This window comes from Crocuta crocuta, unplaced genomic scaffold (genome assembly GCF_008692635.1).
Source record: "Crocuta crocuta isolate KB4526 unplaced genomic scaffold, BGI_CrCroc_1.0 scaffold3, whole genome shotgun sequence".
In the NCBI taxonomy this organism is placed as follows: Eukaryota; Metazoa; Chordata; class Mammalia; order Carnivora; family Hyaenidae; genus Crocuta; species Crocuta crocuta.
Genome location: NW_027529934.1, coordinates 12,935,639 through 12,943,722, shown reverse-complemented (window position 1 = coordinate 12,943,722; position 8,084 = coordinate 12,935,639). Strand labels below are relative to the sequence as shown.

The 8,084-nt window shown below is 40.6% G+C and overlaps 1 pseudogene; it reads right to left on the bottom strand.

Moving 5' to 3' along the window:
- Positions 1-6,603: 6,603 nt before the first annotated feature.
- Positions 6,604-7,505, bottom strand: LOC144230759 (small ribosomal subunit protein uS5-like; annotated as a pseudogene).
- Positions 7,506-8,084: the final 579 nt, after the last annotated feature.

Genomic DNA, 8,084 nt, shown 5'->3' with positions numbered 1-8,084 from the left:
AAAAAAAAAAAAAAAAAGAGAGAGAGAGGGAAGGCTAAAGAACTGCAAATCATGGCAATGCACTGTAATGTTAGTAATACAATTTTAGAGATGGGAGACACTTTTTTAAAAAACTATACTTATTTTTGAGAGAGAGGGAGACAGAGAATCCCTCGCGAGGCTCACACCCATAAATCCTGCAGTCATGACCAGAGCCAAAATCAAGAGTCGGATGTTTAACTGGCTCAGCCACCCAGGTGCCCAGGAGACGATTTTTGATTACCTAATTCAAGCTCCAGTTTTAAAAATGAAGTAACTGAAATACAAAGAGAGGTTAAGAAACTTCCACAAGGTAATACATAACTAGCTGAAGACAATGTAGGTAGAATTATCTCCTAAGAATGAATCCCAGGACACTGAAGGTGGGTATGTAAAATAGTACAGCCCCTATGGAAAACTGTTGGGTAGTTTCTCAAAAAACTAAACAAAGAGTTATCATTTGACCCAGCAATTTCACTCCCAGGTATATACTCAAAAGAACAGAGAACAAGAATTCAAACAGAAACTTGCATGCTAATGTTCACTGCAGCACTATTCCCAATAGATAAAAGGTGGAAACAACCATATATGTATGTGTGTGTATATATATGTGTGTGTGTGTAAATATATACCACAAAGAAATGAATAAACAAATGGTTGTATATACACACAATATTATTCAGCCATAAAAAAGAATAAAGTTCTGGGGCGCCTGCCTGGCCCAGTCAGGAGAGCATGCTGACTTCATCTTGGGGTCATGAGTTTAAGCCCCTTGTTGAATGCAGAGATTAAATAAATAAATAAAACTTTAAATTAAAACAAAGGAATGAAGGTCTGATATATATGAAAACATTCTGTTAGTGGAATAAACTAAGTACACTTATGTGAAATATCTAAAGAGGCAAATTCTTAGAGAAGGAAAGTAGATAAGAGGTAACCAGCAACTGTGAGGAGAGAGGAATGGGGACACATTTTCTGTTTGGGTTGTTAAAAAAGGTTTGCAAACAGATAGTGGTGATAGTAGCATTATATTGTAAATGTACTTAACTCCACTGAATTGTACACTCAAGAATGATTAAAATGGCAAATTTTATGTTACATATATGTTAAGACAATACAAAATGTTTTAAAAGCGTGATCCCATAAAAGCTTATCTGCGGTAGGCAGGTAGGTAGATCTGCCATGGAAAAGTCAGCCTACAACAGGAAAAAAATTATTAGAAAGGTCTTGGGGTGCCTGGGTGGCTAAGTTGGTTAAGCGTCTGCCTTCAGCTCAGGTCATTATCTCATAGTTTGTGAGTTCGAGTCCCGTGTTGGGCTCTGTGCTGATAGCTCAGAGCCTGGACCTTGCTTCAGATTCTGTGTCTCCCTCTCTCTGCCCGTTCCTCACTCTTGCTCTGTGTGTCTCTCTCTCAAAATTAAACAAACATTTAAAAAAAAAAAAAAAGGTCTTCAATACCACATCCTAATTTTATTTTATTTTTTAAGTTTAGTTATTTATTTTTGAGAGAGAGAGAGACAGTGCAAGTGGGGGAGGGGAAGAGAGTGTGGGAGACAGAAGATTCCAAGCAGGCTTGACACTGTCAGTACCGAACCCCACACAGGGCTCAAACCTACAAACTGTGAGACCATGACCTAGGTTGAAGTCAGACACCTAACCGACTGAGCCCCCCAGGTGCCCCCCCTAATTTTAATTTAAAAAAGTTATTTAAGAGGTACCTGGGGGGCTCAGTCAGCTGAGCATCTGACTTCAACTCAGGTCATGATCCCATGATGAGTTATAGCTCTGCACAGGGGCTCTGCACTGACAGTTTCAAGCCTGGAGCCTACTTCAGATTCCATGTCTGCCTCGCTCTCTGCCTCTCCCTTGCACACACATGCACACGCTCAATCTCTCAAAAGTAAACTTTAAAAAAACTCATTTAAGAAATTATTTAAATACAACTAAATAAAATGGGGGCCCTGGGTGACTCAGTTGGTTAAATGTCCAACTCTTGATCTCAGCTCAGGTCTTGATTTCAAGGCTGTGAGTTCAAGCCCCACAATGGGCATGGGGCCTACTTAAAAAAATATTTTTAATCAATTTGAGAGAGAGCGAGCGAGAGAAGAGAATCCCAAGCAGGCTCCATGATGTCAGCAAAGAACCTGAGATGGGGCTCGATCTCACAAACTGTGAGAACATGACCTGAACCAAAATCAAGACTCAGATGCTTAACTGACTGAGCCACCCAGGTGCCCCTATGTGATAAATCTTTATTGTAGTTAGGTTCACGCCAAAAAGAAAAAAAAAAAAAAAATCCAACCCATGTTTTGTATGCTTATAGTCTCCTTAACTACTATTTCACCCAAATGATTTCACACTAAAATTAGGAACAGAGAGAATAAACCTTCTGGTAAAATGATTAAGATTCTGGACTCTAAAAAGGAAGACCATCTAAAATAAAGCCTTCTCCTATAAACAAATAATGTGTCACCCACTAAGTCATTAAATCTAAGGAACACCGAAATGACACAACTTCTGACGTCAAGATTAAGAAAAGCAACACTGATATAAGAGTGGAAATTAGGAAACACGAATGTATTAACAATTTTAAGTTACATTTTAAGTAACAAATTAATAAGTCACCAATTTAAAATGCGCAAATTCAAATGTACTGATCTAGAAGGGTAAGGCTTATATAATCTTATCCAACTATTTAGAGGGCTCAGATAATTCCTCTGCAGGAAATGAAGTGTGCAATTCTAATTTTCCTACCCAACATCCCAATCTCATAATAAGCAATATTATGCTAATTATGATGTATGATATATACTCATTAAAATACTGATTATTAAAAAAAGTAAAATACTGATTATTTCACAAGTGTCCATGTAATTTTCACTGGGGAAGGCAAAGAAATGAAATTAAAAAGGCAGGAATACTGAATATATAACATTATATAATGTAAACATCAGAAAACAAGAGCAACAGCTGACCTAAAAGGCTTTTAGTGATAGAAGATGAAGAATATGAATATAAAATTCTATGAAAAATAGAAGAGTTACAGGGTACTAAGGTAAATAACACATGGTCCCTGGCCCTCAAGCATTTCACATGCCAACAAGAGACACCAAGAAGTCAATCGGCTTTCATATACAGAGATGTGGCCTGAATGTTTTGACATCAGAGAGCAAGAGTGCTTAGTATAGACAAAAGCAGAGGGCTCTTGATACAGGATTCTTGGCCTGAGTCTTAAAGAGGTAGCTGTGGAAGAAAGTTAGCATACTGTAAAAGAGTACAATATGATACACACACACACACACACACACACACACACTCTCTCTCTCTGTCTCTCTCTCTCTCTCTCTCTCTCTGTCTCTCTCTCTCCAGAAATATTTCTGGACAATATACTATGTGCCAGGGACAACGCATACTTAGGGAACTGCATGTTTTATTTAGTATGGCTGGAACCTAGAGAACATGTATGAGGCTAGGCAGGCACCAGATCACGAAAGCCTTGGATGACGCTCTAATGAGTTTAGACCTCACCCTGAAGATGGTAAGAAACAAAGGAAGTGACAAAGTCAGAGCTGTAGCACTCAGGCTGAGGCTTCCCTACACATCTCTCTGAGGAGCTGGCATGAACACTCTGGAGCAGATACGACCCACATGTCACAGATGCTGTAGGAGGGAGCATCAGCTGCCAGGTCTACCACGTCTCTACCCTCCTGTTCGGTCATGAAACTCCATTCTACTGGGGTAAAAGGTTTCAGGACCAGTAACAGGTAGGAGACCGAAGAGTAGTAACAGACAGGAAAGGGAAGCTCCACCAGTCAGAGCGCCTAAGGGTCATCTACAGGGCACTGCTCCTACTTTAAACAGAATATCATATGAACAAAATATATCTGAGTGTATTAAAACATTACCTGAGAAAACGAGGAGTTTAATGCGGTGTATATTTTACCACAGTTAAAAACAACTTTTAAAAAAGAAAGAAAAATTAGGAACAGAAAGAGCATGAAAGCAACATTAATCTAGGAATCAAACTGGGGCAGCCACTCTGGGAAACAGTATGGAGGTTCCTCAAAAAATTAAAAAATAGAATTACCCTACAACCCAGAAATTGTTCTATTGGTTATTTATCCAAGGGATACAAAAGTGCTGATTCAAAGAGGCACATGCACCCCAATGTTTATAACAGCACTATCGACAAGAGCGAAAGTGTGTAGAGAGCCCAAATGTCCATCAACAGATGAATGGATAAAGAAAATGTGGTATATATTTACAATGGAATATTACTCAGCAATAAAAAAAAAAAAAATCTTGCCATTTGCAACTACATGGACGGAACTAGAGGGCATTATGCCAAGCAAAATTAGTCAGAGAAAGACAAATATCATATGGCTTCACTCATATGAGGACTTCAAGATACAAAACAGATGAACATAAGGAAACGGAAGCAAAAATAATATAAAAACAGGGAGGGGGACTCATAAATACAGAGAACAAACAGAGGGTTGCTGGAGAGGTTGTGGGAGGGGAGATGGGTGAGGGACATTAAGGAGAACACTTGTTGGGATGAGAACTGGGTATTATACATAGGGGATGAATCACTGGAATCTACTCCTGACATCATTGTTGCACTGTATGCTAACTAAATTGGATGTAAACTTAAATAAAAAAAGAAGAAAATCTGAAATTTAGACATCCTATTTTTTTACTCTGGCAAACACTTAAAATGGTAAATATAAGTTCATATTATATTTGATATATATTATATTTGATATATATCTTTCATTCTTCCCTCACATTTGAAGAACTCTTCAAAGTCTACCCCCAAATACAAACCCAAATGTATAAGAACACAAAGAAAAGCCATAATTACTACTTACTGGGGGGAGAAAAGACAAATCATATCCCAAACGGACATTATCCAATAGGCAACTATGCTCTCCTAGGACCTGCAATGGTGCAAACTGCCCCCTTAAAGAATGTACATGGGTTTGAGCAGATACACTGGACAGCACAGCTGTCTGTCCAGGCGCGCTGCTGAAAGAACAGTACATTTCTGCTTGTCCTGTCCCCCACCCACCTTAAGTGTCCTTACAAAAGAGATTTTAAACAAAATGGTCATATTTAAGCCTCGTGTGTGTGTGTGCACGTGCACACTCGTGTGTGTTTACTAAGCTCAGTTAGATAATAATAGAAGCAATGAACTCCTCATCATCACCCTTATGCCAAAGTCTCTGGAGATTACTGAAGAGCAAAACAGTTTTGTTCATGTACATTTCTTAAAAAGCCTTGATTTGAGGCTGCTCTTTAGTTTCATAGAGAGGGTAACAAGTCACCAACTTTCAGAAAATTGATATAGTATGGTATAGGAGTGAATATTGAGAATTAGAATAATAGAGTCCTAGCTCTGTGACCTTGGGACAACTGTCCAACCTCTCTGAGCTCAGTTTTTCCACCCATAAAACATGAATAATGATGCTTACGCTATTTACATCATTCAGCTGCTGTGAAGATCAAAAAACTAAATGTAACCCTACTTCAGCCACACACTACAATGCACCATTCTCAATAATCTCAATTTTATGCAACCACTTTTGAATTCATGTTCTACCCTACAAGCCCATTCCTTCTCATACGTGAACTCCCGCCATCACAGTTGATCCCACCAGAACCTTAAATCTACTAACCTAACACTCTTTTCACTCTCCCTCACCCCTGGAAGTCCTCTCTTCTCTCCTTACCCAGTTTAAGTTCCATGATCCATCATTATGATCCCTTGCTCTTCTCTCTCACTTGGGATATACTCACTTTGCAAAATCACAATCCTGCTTAATTCTTTGTCTATTCTCCTACAACTAAAGGAGAAGGCCGAGTAAAAAAGCACACAACCAAGCTGACTGGCCTCACTTTTAACTCACAACCCCTAACCTCGAATGAGCCCTAAATTTGGCAGGGTAATCATATTCTATTTCCCAAGCCCATTCACTCTCCCAATTCTCTTAAAAATGCCATGTTCTCTCCTCTCCTCTCAAACTTCTAATGCCTTCTTCCATGCCCTTTCTCACTCTCAGCTGACGACTTGCTTAGGAACTTAAAGCCATCAGAAGAGGATTTCCAGGAACTATCATCACATCCACCAACAGTATCAGAATCTATCTGCACCTATGTCCTCTGCCTTCCTTTTTGTTATAATAAATGAACTATCTTTCCTTCTCTCTACCCAATCCCTTCCCTCGTGCACAAGCTCCAGGCCCTACCACCAACTCAATGACATGAGCCCCAGCAGTTCTCCTCTCCACCACATCATCAGCGTCTTTCCTTCCCTTCTCCCCATCTCTGTTACATCACTTCCTGAGCATATGGAATACATATGAAAATGCTGTGACCCCTATCACAAAAACTGTACTAGCAGAAATACTGCCAGGCTGAACTAAAAAGACAGATACAAAACAAAATGAAAACTGCCCTTTGGATCCCCACNTGATTCCACTACACACAGGCTTCCTTTATGGAAGACTCAAGAAGACCAAACAAAGGAAGCTAACAAAGGTTACATAACTTTTACAAGGACATACAATTAAATAAGTGGCAGAATTAGAATATTAACTCAGAAAGTCTACATTCTTGTTTTGTTTTGTCGTCCCCCGCCCCAGGCTTTAATTCACTTTTCTTATTGGCCACAGCTGTAGCCTGAGTCATCTGCACAGAGACGCTGGTATGGGTGGGTCCCTACAAGACAGTAAATCCCCAACAGGGAGACTTGGTGAACACAGCTTCTTTCCAGAGGTCCAGGGTGAGATAGCTGTAGGTCTTGGAAATGGCATCAAAAGTGGCCTTGGCAAAAAAAAAAAAAAAAAAAAAAAAAAAAAAAGAGAAGCAGGCCTTGGCAAAGTTGCCCAGGGTGGCTGTCACCCCTGCCTGAGGTGTAGCAGTCATCCATACTGCCCATCAGCAGTAGCTTCTTGAGCACAGAGGCTGAGACAATGCCAGTACCTCTGGGGGCAGGAATGAGGCACACCAGCACAGAGCCACAGCAGCTGGTCGCCTCACACGGGACAGTGTGGGCCCTGCCAATCTTGCTCTTCTGGTAGCCTAGCTGCACTGGTATGATGGAATGCTTAGCCAGGATGATGTCCTCATGGATGGCAGTGGCTACCTCCTTGGAGCACTTAACACCCGGACCAACACATTCAACATAATCTCCGATGGCAACAAATGCCCTAAAGCCAGCAGGGTCTGCTTCTGCACAGGCACGATCTTCAAACCTCATTCTTGAGGGGTGTCTCCAGGAAAAAGTCAATGGTCTCAGATTCCCTGATGGGCAGAGAGAACAGATTTCTTCCAGGGACTTTATCTTCTTATCCTTGACTCCTTGTCATTGGTCTTGCCTGTATGAGCTCCGTGCCCCCACCTCTGCCCCAGATGCCCTGTCCTGGCCTCCCACTGCAGGGACCTGGGCCTCAGGGCCCTCCTGCAGCACCAGTGTCATCCACCATGTGGTGTTTTCTAGAAGAGAAAATCTACATTCTTAACCAGTATCTACCATGTGCCAAGCACTTTACACATTTTATCTTGTTATATCTTTACAATGCTGTGACTTAAGTGCTACTATTATTGCCAACTTACAAATGAGGAAACTGATAGATTCAGTGATTTAAAACACATCCACACACAAAAATATATATTGGGGGGGGGGTGACAGAGAGAGAGGGTGAGAATCCCAAGCAGGCTCCTCATTGTCAGCACAGAGCCCAACTGAAAGCTCGATCTCACAAACTGTGAGATCATGACCGGAGTAAAAATTATGAGTGGGACACTCAACCGACTAAGCCAACCAGGTGTCCCCAAAAATGTATTTTTTAAACAACTACACTAAGTCCAGAATTGAGGTAAAACTTAACAAAACAAAAAGATACACAGGACATATATTACATTTATACTTTTTTTGTGTTTTGTTTTTGAGCGAGAGAGAGAGAGTGAGAGCACATGCACACAGGTTTGGAGCAGAGAGAGGAGACAGAGAATCCCAAGCAAACTCCTCACTGTCAGTGCACAGCCCAATAACAATCTTATCT